This window comes from Ambystoma mexicanum, chromosome 2q (genome assembly GCF_040938575.1).
Source record: "Ambystoma mexicanum isolate Mex_15411 chromosome 2q, UKY_AmexF1_1, whole genome shotgun sequence".
NCBI classification, from domain to species: domain Eukaryota; kingdom Metazoa; phylum Chordata; class Amphibia; order Caudata; family Ambystomatidae; genus Ambystoma; species Ambystoma mexicanum.
The window spans coordinates 202,398,424-202,413,342 of NC_090924.1; the positions used below are offsets into that span (position 1 = coordinate 202,398,424).

Below are 14,919 nucleotides of genomic sequence, written 5' to 3' on the forward strand. Positions count from 1 at the left end.
GCACTCCCCTCGAAAGAAACATAGTTGAGGCAAACATTGAGACTATAGTAACGTCCACCATGTATAATGTAATCGCTTCCTTTGCCACCACCGAACTCGCCAGCCTAAAAAGCAAATGGGAAAGAGACATGGGACTTATACAACCGGAATACTGGGTGGGGGCCCTCATGTACCCTCGGGAGGTGGCCATTTCGGCCAGACTTAGACTTATCCAGCTCAAAATACTACACAGGATTTACTACCCAAGGGTGGCATTATATCGCTGGGGGAAAACAACTGACCCACACTGTCTACGGTGCAAGAGGGAGGAGGGAACCTTCTTCCACATACTGTGGGACTGCAACCATATACAACAGTACTGGCAAAAATGTTGCGATGAACTCTCACCGGAACTGGGTAGAACGATAGACAGAGTCCCGAAGCTACTCCTGCTTTGGGTGGAGGAGGAGGGAGAAGCATCTAAATACGAGAAGTTGCTCCTATCGACTACCTCAGCAATAATTAAAAAGAACATTACACAATTATGGGGTTCGGAAATAACACCGCAGTACGAACAATGGGTGACGGACGTCAACATATGCATTGCAATGGAACGGAGAGTATATACAGACAGGGGGTGTCCGAGGAAAGCAGACAAAATATGGAATAAATGGGAGGAAGCCCAATGACTGTACCAACCTGAAGAATGGATGATAAGGCACAGTGTACAAAAGTAATCCAATCTGGCATATAGCGTGAGATACAACGGACATTGCAAGACCCTTTTCTTTCCTTTCCTTTTCTTTCTTCTTTTCTATCTTGTTCTTCTTTCACCTGACCAAGGACTGTTTCAATGGTCATATAGGTTGAATGTTTACATGAAGAAAGTATGTTTTGCGATGTTAAGATGGAAAAAACAATAAAATGTGTTATAAAAAAAAATAATGCTAGTGGCATTACCGCTTTTCCTGTGGTGTTCTGCCGCAATAGGGCGTCTGTCGGAGGTACTGTACATCCCTGCAACTCCATAATCTGTGTTTCTGGTAATGCATTGTACCCTTCCTTCAGTACCATGTTCCTTACATAGTCTTGGGCATGTGATGCTGTCTCCATTTCTAGTGCTGGTTCAATTTATTATTATTATTATTATTGTATTATCATTATTATTATTGTGCTAGTTCATTTTATTTATATTAGTCCATTTCTAGTTCATATGCTGCACACTTTGCTTGTGAGTCTGCTGCTTCATTTCCCCTTGAGACAGGATAATCGCCTTGTGTATGTGCCTGGCACTTCACTATGGCTATCTGCGCTGGGTACTGTATATCTTCAATCAGTCTACCCAATAAAAGTGCATGCTCTAGAGATGTCCCATTGCCTCTCCTGAAAAACCTCTTCATCCATCGCGCCAGTCTTGAGTGTACTGTTGACTTCACATATGCAGAGTCTGAGTACACTGTCACTTCCTTTCCTTTGCTGTGTTCTAAGGCTAGTATTAGTGCCACTAATTCTTCTGCTTGTGCCCAATAACGGGGCGGTAAAGACACACTGGCCACTACCTTACTCATTCCATCTTAACTCGACCTTACCACTGCAGTTCCTGCATGCCTGACCCCATCTATCTGGTCAATTGTCGACGACCCGTCAATGTAAATCACGTCTTCCCCCACAAGTGCGTCCTCATGTACTTTGCGAGTGGCTTTCATATCTCACAGAAGGAGATGGTCTTTGTGGCACCGATGGTCACAGGCACGTATGGCAGCCATTGTTTCTCTCAAGATGGCGGCTCCGGCAGGTTGCGACATTCCAGCCTTGCAGTGGATGCCTGCAACCAAGGCTCCGCCCCCTCAGCAAAGTTCTGGTTATCTGCCGACATGCACAACGCTCGAGTGCGTTGCTACTCCTCACAGTCAGCGCTCCGTAAGTTCGCCCCTAGGCTTTACTACTTGCTACAGCTCTCATTGTTCGATTCTTACCCTTCTCTGTCTCTGTGTTTTCAAAGCTTGCCACCCGCTCCTCCGGAATAGGGTTTTTTTCCCCAGAGGGTTTCCCTGGAGAGCTCATTCCCTCCTGATTCATTTATCTAGGGAGAGGTAGAGGTTCTCCAGGTGGCCACTCATATTCAACACACACATCTACTGGAACAGGTCAGTGGGTGCATGTTTAGAGGGAGAGTATTATTCCTGAAAAGTCCAATTTATGCAACAGTTATTACAGTTAGCAACACCCAAAGATAACCAAAAGGATCGTTTTTACTGGTTTACAGTAAAAAACATTTTTTTTTGGGAATCGTATTCTCCCCCTTTCCTTTTTGCTCCTGTTGACATGGATCCGGCTCAGCAGCAACAGTTGTTAGTGGCAGTACAGTCATTGACGGCTGAGGTTCAGGCACTCAAACAGGAGAATGCCGTTTTACTGCAATTCATGGGGAGGGCTCCTAGCTGCTCGGAACTTCCTCCTGGGCCTCTGCCTGGGGGACGTTTTGATGGAGATCTTCATAAGTTAAAGGAGTTTTTGGAGTCTTGCCCGGTACAATTTATGTTCAAGTCTGCTTTTTTTCATAATGATAGGGATAAGGTGGGTCACATGATAGCTCAGCTCATGGGTCCAGCTCTAGCCTGGGCCACCCCGTTGGTCACGTCAAACAATCCAATTCTTGATTCCTATCCAGCCTTTGTTAATAGTCTTAAGACCATGTTCGGGAGGCAGGAAATCACGGTGTCGACTCAGGAACAATTGTTGGACTTCCGTCAAGGGTCACTTGATCTCATGACATATATTACTCGCTTCAAGCAATTGGCAGCAGGTACTTCGTGGGCAGATGACGCTTTGATTACGCTTTTTAGACGAGGCTTAAATGAAGACTTGAAGGACGAAGTCTCTAGAGTTCCGCGCCCTCCTAATTTGGCGGAGTTGATTTTGATGGTCATGCAGATGGATTATCGAATTTTGGAGCGGCGTCAGGAAAAGAAGCGACAGAAAGGTTTCAGGACTCTGCCGGATTATTCTACTACCTCCCCCAAGGGCGCTGCCCCTGACGAACCCATGCAGATAGGTGCGGCTCGGGGTCCTTTGTCCTCTGAGGAACAGATCTGACGTCGCACTTTAGGATTGCGGTTCCAAGGAGCATTCTATTCAAAATTGTCCTATCATTCTCTCTCGGAAGCAGGGAAACGCTCGTACCCGACCGTCAGGGGAACCACGGTTAGGGAATCAATGAGCGGTTCCCCTCCTTCATACATTTCACCCCACATCACGATGTCCCTGATGCCCCCATGCTGGTTCTTAAAGTCTCTTTTTCTTGTGCTTCATTGGGTATGATTGAAGTTCTGGCACTGGTTGATAGCGGGGCTGCTGGGAATTTCGTTGATGAAATTTGGGCTACTAAATTTGGGATTCCTCGTACTGCTAAGGCTATCTCCATTCCTGTGGAATCCGTGGATGGAAGTCCGTTGGTCTCGGGACCCATAAAAGAACAGACGGCTCCCCTCCAGATGACCATTGCTTCTCACAAGGAAGTCATCATCTTGGACATTGTCCGCACTGCACATTATCCCGTCATATTGGGATTACCTTGGCTCCGGCTACACAACCCGTATATTAATTGGTCAGCTGGGACATTTTTTCTAGATTCTGTTCATTGTCAAACCCATTGTTTTACTCAGGGTACTCTTGGTTTCCATTCTGCCTCCACTCACCCTTGTGAACGATCGGGAACGGCTGTGCTTAATCAGGTCCGGGGAATTCCTGAGCCTTATCAAGCCTTTCATGAGGTGTTCTCTGATGCTGAACATGCTGAACTGCCGCCTCATCGTCGAGACGACTGTGCCATCGAGTTGCTTCCGGATCAGCCTATTCCTTTTGGTCGCATGTATGTGCTCTACGCAAGGGAGAAGGAGGTTCTAAGGGAATACCTTCGTAAGAATTTGCACAACGGCCTTATTGCGGAGTCCACTTCCCCTGCTGGGGCGTCCTTGTTTTTTATTCCTAAAAAGGACACTGCGGAACTCCGACCCTGTATTGACTTTCGCGGTTTGAATAAAATTACTGTCCCTGACCGCTATCCTATGCCTTTGATCACTGACATTCTTGAGGCTATTAAAGGTGCAAGGATTTTCACCAAGTTGGACCTACGAGGGGCCTACCATCTCATCCGTATTAAGTCAGGAGATGAGTGGAAGACAGCATTCCGGACGCCCTTTGGGCATTATGAGTATCGCGTTATGCCCTTTGGGTTGTCCAACACTCCTGCTGTCTTCCAGCGTTTTATGGACCATCTTTTTTCTGACATTCTCCTTCATTCAGTTATTGTCTATCTAGATGATATCTTGTTTTTTTCTTCTCACCGACCGCACATGTTGGTCATGTTACTGAGGTATTACAGCGCCTCCGTGATAATCACTTGTTCTGTAAACTGGACAAATGTGAATTTCATCAGGACAGAGTAGCCTATTTGGGGTATATCCTTTCAGCTCAGGGTGTCTGTATGGACCCCAGGAAGGTCTCAGCTATCCAGGATTGCTCTCCGCCAAATTGTGTTAAGGATATCCAGCGTTTCCTGGGGTTTGCCAATTTTTATCGGCATTTTATTCCCAGGTTCTCTGAGATTATTCTACCATTGACTTCTCTTCTCAAAAAAGGGGTTCCCTTTCGTTGGTCCGGTGCAGCTGATGAAGCTTTCATCTCCTTAAAGAACTGCTTCATGACGGGGACCTATTCTTCATTCTCTGGATCAAGGAAGGAAGTTTATTGTGGAGTCAGATGCCTCCCATTTTGCTCTTGGAGCTATCCTTCTCCAGGAAGATGAACAGGGAGTGGAGTGTCCCGTCGCTTATATGTCTAAAACCCTTTCTCCGTCGGAGCTAAATTATACTGTCCTTGAAAAGGAGTTGCTTGCCATCAAACAAGCGTTTGAAGAGTGGCGACATTTACTGCTGGGAGCTCAATATGCTGTTGAAGTTCGAACGGACCATCACAACCTTCGGGCCCTTCAGCATGCTCAAACCTGGAATAGCAGACAAGCCCGTTGGGCTCATTTTTTTTCTCCGTATGAGATTGTGTTCACCTTCATTCCCGGCAGAAGTAACTTAAAGGCTGACGCCCTATCTAGGAAGGAATCTACTCAGTGGGCTCAATTCCGTGCTGAACCTTTATTTCCTAAGGCTCGTTTTGTACATGTGGTTTCCAACTTTCTCCAGTCCGTTGCCACTTTGGTATTGCAGAATACAGATCGTACCGCCTTTCAGGCCCTGGGTCTCACGATCAATCAAGGGTGTGGTTATCGGAATCGGAGACTGTTTGTTCCTACTGCTGGACTCCAGAAAATGGTTCTTCAAATGTGTCACGATTCGATGGTGGCTGGCCATCGGGGGGTCAGCAACACTGTGGAACTTGTACGACGTCACTTTTGGTGGCCTAATCTAGTGGAGGATGTGCGGGAATATGTGGCTGCCTGTACTATCTGTTTGCAGTCTAAGACGCCTCGATGTCCTCCCTTGGGCCTGCTCACGAAGATGCCTGTTCCGGTGCATCCCTGGCAGTTTATTTCCAGATTTTGTGGTGGATCTCCCTAATTCTGACGGATGCACTACGATTATGGTTACCATTGACTACTTCATGAAGATGGCTCACTTTGTGGCCCTGCCCTAAGGTACCTAGCTCGGCTCAGATGGCAAGAATCTTTATTACTCACATTTTTTATGTTCATGGCTTACCTGAGACTATTGTCTCGGATAGGGGTCCTCAGTATACATCCAGATATTGGCAACAGCTATGCAAGATTCTTGGCATTTCCCGTGCTCTAAGTTCGGGGTTTCATCCTCAAACAAATGGCCAAACTGAGCGTTTGAACCAGACTCTTGAAGGCTATCTTAGGTGCTATGTTTCGGCGTCTCAAGACAATTGGACTGAGTTGTTGTCCTTGGCAGAATTCGCTTATAACAATACCCGTCACGCCCCGCTGAGATCCAGTCCTTTTTACTGCCGTTATGGGTTTCCTTCCTACCTGCTTTCCTGTAGGGGTATCATCTGCGTCTTCATTTCCGGATGTTGCAGGGCTATTACAGGATATTCAACTGGGACATCGGAAGGCACTGGCTTCTCTTCAAGACGCTAAGGAACGGGTTAAACATTTTGCTGATTTGCACCGTACTCCGGCTCCTGTTTTTGTCCCGGGTGCCAGGGTATGGTTGGCTTCCCGATTTCTCCCTAGACATCTGATACCTTCAAAACTCTCTCCAAGGTACTTTGGGCCATTCCCTGTGCTTAAAAAATTGGGCGAGGCTGCCTATCGCCTGCAACTTCCTCCCTCCTGGTCTCGGATTCATCCGGTGTTTCATGTTTCGCAACTCAAAAAGGATGTGGTGGATCGCTTTTCTCGCCAATTGACTGTTCGTCCTCCTCCTGTTCTAACTTCTTCTGGTCCCGAGTTTGAGGTGGCTGGCATTTGTGATTCCCGTTATCATCGGGGCCGTCTCCAATACTTGGTGGATTGGCCTGGCTATTCGCCTGCGGAAAGATCTTGGGAACCGGCTTCTGCAGTTCATGCTCCCCAGCTGGTTCGCCGATTTTATCGCTCTCATCCCGGCAAACCGGGTACGTCTGCCCTTTGGAGGGGGCATACTGTTATATCTCACAGAAGGAGATTGTCTTTGTGGCACCGATGGTCACAGGCACGTATGGCAGCCATTGTTTCTCTCAAGATGGCGGCTCAGGCAGGTTGCGACATTCCAGCCTTGCAGTGGATGCCTGCAACCAAGGCTCCGCCCGCTCAGCAAAGTTCCGTTATCTGCCGACATGCACAACGCTCAAGTGCGTTGCTACTCCTTACAGTCAGCGCTCCGTAAGTTCGCCCCTAGGCTTTGCTACTTGCTACAGCTCTCATTGTTCGATTCTTACCCTTCTCTGTCTCTTTGTTTTCAAAGCTTCCCACCCGCTCCTCCGGAATAGGGTTTTTTTCCCCAGAGGGTTTCCCTGGAGAGCTCATTCCCTCCTGATTCATTTATCTAGGGAGAGGAAGAGGTTCTCCAGGTGGCCACTCATATTCAACACACACATCTACTGGAACAGGTCAGTGGGTGCATGTTGAGAGGGAGAGTATTATTCCTGAAAAGTCCAATTTATGACAGTGGCACTGAATGCCTCTGTTTTCTGCGCAGTCGTGTGCATAGTTACCTTCTTGTAAAATGTCTGCAAGGAAAATCGCTGGGTTGACAATTCTGCACCTTACCACCTTGATGGATGGGCTTGATAGTAACGCTTCGTACCCTGATGCTCTCTGTGTTGTCGGTGGGCTCTTTGGTTTCTACAATATCGCAAAAAGGGTGTGCTGCATGTACAGAGTGGTGTCACCCCCATGGTAATCCCTGCTGATTTCTCCACTGCGAATGCGGCGGCTGCCAAAGCTTGTTCGCACTGGTAGTGTCCTCTCATTACTGGGTCAGGTTTCCCACTGTAGCAGGCTACGGGTTTGTGCCCCAAATTTCTTCTTTGTCAGTACTGCCTTTATCACTACCCCATCAGTGTGTGAAAAAAGGAAAAATTCCTTTTTGTAGTCTGGCATCCCCAACACTGGATCTGTGCATATTGCTTTTTTCAGCTCATTAAATGCCTCAGTCAGTTCTGTCGTCCAGTTCATTATCTTGTGTCCCAAATTGCTGCATCTCTCTCACTGTCGTGGGTTTGGCTGTCTTGCGTATTCTCTCTGCCCTTTCTGGTGAGAACTGTCGGCCATTTTGTGAGATTGTTTGTCCAATGTACAGTGCTTCTTTTTAACAGTACCACAGTTTGGCCTTGTTCACCTTGTATGCTTTGTCAGCTAACAATGTCAGCATATGCACTGAGTCCTTTCTGCACTGGTCTTCTGTCATGCTGCAAATCAAAATGTTTCTACGTACTGCAGGACTGCTCTTAATCTGTACATTTCCCAGATCCATCTGGAGGACTCTATTGAATATAGTGGGTGATTTGCAGTACCCTTGAAGTCTTGTATGCTTCCACTTCCGGTTTTATACATAAAGGAAGTCGAGTCTTGTGAATCTGGGCGTAGTGGCACTGAGAAAAAATGCATTCTTCAAGTCTGTGACCGTGAAGCAGGCAGCTTCTGCCTGAAAGCTGCGCCAAATTGTCGCTGGATTTGGAACCATTGCTTCTACAATGTAATTAAGAGGGTGTAAGTCCTGGATAAAATGCCATGACCCCCCTTTTGATTTTTTAACTGGGTACACTGCCATCTTGCATGGGAATTCTGACGGTACTAGAATGCCTTGCTCCGCTAGTACTGTAATTGTTTCATAAATGCCCTCATCTGCTTGTTTTGAGAGTGGACACTGTTTGACAATGGGTAAGATTGCTCCTGGTTTGAGCTTTATCTTCACTCCCCCTATTCCTTTTAGAAGCACCACATAATAGGTACTTGTGGTCCATAGGATGCTAGGCACCTTGGCCAGATCCTCCTTGCAGAAGGATGGTGGTGCTTCCAGCGCCATTGCCATCCTCTGTGGTGCCTCTCTGTAGTGTATTCTCAACCAATAAGTCACACTCATCTCAAACCCAATCTCAGCCTCTGATCTTTTGTCCCTGAATAGCTCTTAGGCTGTTACTGTAGTCGGCCTGCACCCTTCTGCCACCGCAATCACTGCTCGCCATGGTTGTCCTGTGTAGTCCATACCATGGACTGCTATCCACACGTCTCTCACATCCACTGCCTCTAGTTATATTGGAACTATTGTCCCTTCTGCCTTATCCAATGGTATCTCTGGTCTGAACAAATACTCGTTTGGGACACGCCACATCTTCCCTGCAATCCCTGGGAGTCATGCAAGGGCAATCTCATTCCTGTACTAGAACAGCTCCTCGTCCACTGGCACCCCCCTCTGTACCTTCAGTCCATAATAGGCTTGAATGATCTCTTACATTGAGCATGTGTATTCCTGGTGTGGAGCACACTATCCCCTTGTCTGTGAATGAAATTGTCACGTTTAGTCTGCTCATAATGTCTCGTCCCAATATATTTACAGGTGTCTTGTCGAGAGTAAAGTAACGGCAGAGATAAGTCATGTTCCACTATTGAAATGGAAATATTGTCTGTGAAAGGAACCACTTCCCGAGCCCCAGAGAATCCTTGAGTATTCATGGCATAGCCTGACAATCTAAATGCTCTTTCTCAAATGCAGGACCTATTCGCCACTGTGTCTACATGAAAGGAAAAAAGTGTTGTCACCTATCGCTAACTCTATGCGAGTTTCCTCCGCAGGGTTGGGTGTGATCGACAGGATGGAACACATCAAGTCTGTCTGTGGGCTGTCCTATTGAGGGTATAAGGACATCCTGTTCCCTGAAAAGGGGTTGTTCCCTACCATGGTGACCCCTCCCAGTTTTCTAATGGCGACCGTTGCCATGGAGTTGATGTGGGACACTGTGCCGTTGTTTTGCTGCATGCTGTCTTGTACCTGTGGCAACTGCTGTGTGTTTCCTCGAATCTGTGGTGCTTGCAAATATTGTGGTACAGGTACTTGCATCTGTCAAATGGGTGCTTGCATCTCTGGTGCCTACTGGTGTGTGCTCTGTATCTGTCCTTGTTGGGGTTGGTCTTGTGTGTAATAGTCATCCTGGTCCCCCTGATATGCCTGCTGGTACTGTGTTCCCCAATTCCACTGCATCCCTGTGCTTCTACAAGCTCTCGAAATGTGTTCTATCTGCCTGCACATCCAACACTGTGGTGGCTCTCTCCCTTAGCCTTGGAACCCCCCCCCTCGCATAATCCCCTGGGCCCTGCTGCACCTGCGGCCCAATGTGTGTTAAAATACTGCTACTGTTTTGTCCCACAGTTCTCGAGGTTCAAGGCACGAAAGCTCTTGGATTGCCTGAATGTAGTTTAAGGGGTCTTTGTCTATCTCCATCTTGTGAGACATAATTGCTCCAATGTTTGATGTGTCTGGGTATTGTGTCCTTAATGCTTGCCATACCACTGTCCTGCAATTCGCAAACGTCGAACCGTCATGCGCCGTGTTCGGGGTTGTCACTTCGGGGAATCCCGCCCTTTTCCATACATCATCAGCCGTTGTAACGCTCACCTGACTCCCATGGGGGCGCTGGCCTGGTTCGCGCTGCTGTGACCTCGTCTAAGGTGATGCGCAGGGTTCGGAAGACGGACTGGACCGGGCCCCAGATCTGGCTTGTCTGACTCGCAGAAGTATCCTTCTGTAGGTGAGAATAGGGGGTTAACTGTCTGCGGGGTAATGCAATCGGCCTCCCACTTACCCCTCTCACGCTCCTCAAAACCCTTCTGTGCTTCCCCGTAGCGTCTCACCTTAGGGTCTGGAAGGATGAGCTCTCCATCCTGCTTCTGATGCAGGGGCGCGTTGGTATCCAGTTACGTCACTGGATTTTCGGATGGGTGAGAACCAAACTTGCTTGGCTTCCAGGTAAGTTTTTCTATAAGTCGTTCCCCTTGTGTCCACGCATTAATGTTCTAATGCTAATGTCTTTTTCCCCATAGGGGCCGCGGTACGGAATGCCGGGGAACAGGCACCGACCCGAGGTGAGCGGTGAAATCCTTGTGGATATCAGGTAAGTCTTTAATGAGTGTTTTGGTAATGTCTTTTCATTCACTCATTAACGCTGATGTCTTTTTCCCCTTAGGGGCCGGGGTCCGAAAATGCCTGGATGCGGCGCGGACCCGAAATGAAAAGGGAATGACCCAACAGGTAAGTCTTGACATGGAGTTTTAGCTTCCCTTTTCCCTTCTTTCTCTCACCTTTGTTCTTGTCTTTTTCTCCCTAGGCGCGGGGGCGCGACTGCGAATCCGGATGGTCGCTGCTGAACATGGAGGCGCCCTGTAAAGGTGAGTAGAATGCGGCGCTGCAGCGATCGATGCGATGTGCTTTTAAAAATAAATGTCTTCCTTTTCAGGATTGTCGGCGAAATGTCTCTGGGATGCAGATTTAGCAGGTGAGGCTTTTTCCTTCTTCTGTTCTCTTGTTCCCTTCCTTTGCAGGTGATTCAGGATGCTGGCAGGTGTGGCAGAAGTCAAGATGCAGGAGCAGACACAGTGAGCGTCCAGCTGCTAGATGCAGAACAACGCGAAGCACGTGTGGCTGATCGGGTGTGGTTTAAATAGCCTTGGAAGAAGTTCCTAGAATGTGTCCTTCCTCCAATCAGGTATGTCTCCTTCCCCATCCATGCCCGGGTGGTAAATTAGTCCGACAGGTAAAGTAGTTCCTTTCAGGCCTCAAGGAGGCCGGGGTTCTGCAGCATGGTCTGCATCAGGTAAGTGCACCCAAACACTTTCATAATGAGCCTGGCGCCTATGGCGCCAGGACTGACGTTTTCTATGAGCCTGGCTCCATAGGCACCAGGACGCTGTCCAAAGGGCCCCTATAAGGGGTTGCTGGGACCTTCCCCGGGGACTTGATGTCCGCTTTCGGGGACGCAGGGCCCGAGCCGGCTCCCCGGGAGCGGGCATCGTGACAGCACTCCCCCCCCCCCAAGGCCCCTCCCAAGGTTGTTCCCTCCGGGGGTTTTGGTTTGTTTGGGAAGAGTCGGTGGAATTTCCTGACTAATCGAGGTGCATGCACATGGTCGTGGGAACCCAGATTAGTATGGGTTCCCACGACCTCTCCTGAGGTCCGTACCCCTTCCAATCAATTAGGTAGAAAAGCTTTGACCTAAACATTTTTGAATCTAAAATGTTCTTCACTTCGAATTCGGGTTCCCCATCTATTTGAATAGGTTCTGGAGGTTTGAGTAGTCGGGTTCCGGGTACCACTGGTTTCAGAAGTGACACATGAAAAACAGGGTGAATTCGCATATTAGCTGGTAAATTAAGTTTAACCGCTACTGGGTTAATTATTGCCGTAATAGAATAAGGTCCCAGATATTTTGGTTTAAAAGTTCGAGGCCCTTTGAGCGGTAAATGTCTGGTAGCTAACCACACTTGATCCCCAATCTGATACGGAGGTGCTTCACTCCGATGTAGGTCAGCATTCTCCTTGTATTTTCTCTTGGCTTGTTGTAAATGCGTGGTTGCCTCTTTGAAGGCTCGGGTAATGGTAGAATGCAGATGTTCTACTGCGGGCACTCCGAGGTTCTGAGGTGAGTCGAGGTTTGAGATTCGAGGGTGATGTCCAAACAAGGTATAAAAAGGACTATGGCCAGTTCCAGAGTGTACCGAATTATTATATGCGTATTCGGCTATCCAAAGAATGTCTTTCCAGTTGCTTTCAGATTGCTGTAACATACACCGTAAGTACTGCTCAAGGGTCTGATTTGTCCTCTCGATCTGACCATTGGTCTGAGGGTGGTGACTGGTCGATAATCTTACGTCGATTTGTGCCATTTGACAACATTTGCGCCAGAAGTGGGAAATGAATTGGCTTCCCCGGTCAGAGATTATTATAGATGGGAATCCATGTAGCCGAACAATATTTTCGAGGAATTCTTTGGCTAGGACAGAAGCTGAAGGTAAACCAGGCTTTAAAAGCGGACTTTATGGCTAACAGTTCTTTGTCAGTGATTGCGTAATTAATCTCTGGTGCCGAGAATTTTCTGGACCAAAATGCTACGGGATGCAGTTGGTTGGTTTCAGGATCTCTTTGAGACAGAACTGCTCCCATGGCTAGGCTGGATGCATCAGTTTCAACGACATACGGGAGATCTGGACGTGGGTGTTTCAATATAGATGCGGAGGTAAACTTAGCTTTTAAATCCTGGAAGGCCTGCTCTGCTTCTTCAGACCATTCAAAACGTTTATTTTTCCTCAAGAGTGCAGTAATGGGTTGTACTATGCGTGAAAATTCCGGGATAAACCTGCGATAGAAATTGGCAAAGCCGAGCATGCTTTGAACCCCTTTTACAGAGCTAGGTGATGGCCATTTGAGGATGGCATCCACTTTTCTTGAGTCCATTCGGACTCCTTTGGGTGTCAGGTTGAAACCGAGAAACTCAACTTCTGTGGTATGGAAAACACATTTCTCCAGTTTAGCAAATAGTTTGTGTTGGCGCAGTTTTTCCAGAACTGCCCTAACGTGTTTTCTGTGATCAGATTCCGAAGAGGAGTACACTAGAATGTCATCGATATAGACGACAACACAAACATCGATGAGTTCCCGAAGGACATCATTCATGAAGAATTGGAAGGCAGCAGGCGCATTGCACAACCCGAAAGGCATTACCTGGTATTCGAATAATCCATATTTTGTACGGTAGGCTGTTTTCCATTCATCGCCTTCTTTTACTCGCACCAGATGATATGCCCCCCGGAGATCTAACTTGGTGTATATGCAAGCGTCCTTCACCTGGTCAAGGAGTTCAGAAATCAGAGGCAGAGGATAACGGTTTTTAACCGTTATCTGGTTCAATGCGCGGTAATCGATACAAGTTCTAAGGTCGCCTTCTTTTTTAGGCACGAAGAACAAAGCCGAGGATGCCGGGGACTTTGACGGGCGAATAAAACCATTGGCGAGGTATTGATCCAAATATTGTCTCAAATGCAGGTTCTCAGGTTCGGTAAGGGCATAAATCCTGCTACAAGGGGGTTGTGCACCGGGCACCAGATCGATTTGGCAATCATACGATCGGTGAGGAGGTAACGTGTTGGCCTGTTCCTTTTGGAAGACGTCCGGAAAGTCCTGGTATTCCGGAGGTAATTGTATGAAGGCAGAGGTTACAGATGCTAGATTAATCATCAGGTTTTCTGGGTAGCATGTTTGTGCACAATCCGGGAAGGTTATTCTCTTAGCTCGCCAATCAATTCGAGGATTATGTGACACTAACCAAGGAATTCCAAGAATAACCTGAAACTGTGGAGCCTTGATTACATCAAACACAACTGCCTCCCGATGGCCGTCAGGACCAATAAGGGTCACCCCAGTAGTGGAATGTGTTACCGGTCCAGAGGCAATTTCAGTTCCATCGACTGTGGTGATGACATCTTTGCTGGTTTTAGGACGGAGAGGGAGGTTCATCCTAGAGGCCAATTCACGATCCACATAGTTTCCAATAGCCCCACTATCGATGTATGCCTTTATTGCATGCAACCGCTTAGGCTTTTCTGGATCTACGAGAACCATTGGCACTATGAAATGCGAGGTCTGAGAGTTAGTTTTCAAGCTCGGCAAGCAGACCCCTACGCTTGTCGGGCTGAGTCATTTCCCGAAACAGAGTCTTCATGGTTTTTATCAGCGCTCCTACCGCTTTTCGGGGCGATTTTGCCGGGCAATCTCGTAGAAAGTGTCCAGAGTTCCCACAATAAAGACATAATTTTAACTGCCGTCTCCTTTCACGTTCCTTTTGAGTTAAGGGTTCTTTAACCCCTCCAATTTGCATAGGCTCAGAGACATCAACTCCCTTGGGGTTAGCGTGGGTCTTGACCAACACCCGGGTCTCAAACCTGGACCGATCTGTTTTTCTGTTTTGAAGTCTGTGATCCAAATGGACCACTAAGTCTATATATTCTGTGCATTCTTGGGGCGGATTTACAACTTGGGCCAAGACATCTTTAAGTTCTCCGCGTAGACCTCGATAAAATAACGTGACTCTTTTATCCTCTGGCCATCCCGTTTCCACAATTAGTCTATTAAAGGTTGCAATATAGGATAGGAGGTCCTGATTGCCCTGTCGCAGGGATAGAAGTTCGTCATCCAGAGCCTGCCCCTGAGAGTGTCGAGCAAATAACCTTTCCATGCTTGCTTGAAATCCTTGAAAATCACGGAGAATCGGGTCATCTTGAGTAACCAGTGGAACTGACCAATCGGCAGCGCAGCCACTGAGATATGACAATACAAAGGCTACTTTGGTCTGATCATTAGGGAAGGCCCCAGGTCTGCATAGGAAGTGCAAACGACACTGATTCATGAATACGGCGAATCGTTTGGGGTCCCCAGCAAAGCGTTCAGGTGGGGCCAGCGGCATGTTTCCAGGTAGATTAATCTGCACAGGGTT

The 14,919-nt window shown here is 47.7% G+C and overlaps 1 protein-coding gene across 2 annotated transcripts in view; it reads left to right on the forward strand.

Moving 5' to 3' along the window:
* NTAN1 (N-terminal asparagine amidase) overlaps nt 1-14,919 on the forward strand; it is a 724,178-nt gene that overhangs the window by 587,220 nt on the left and 122,039 nt on the right. The window lies entirely within an intron of this gene.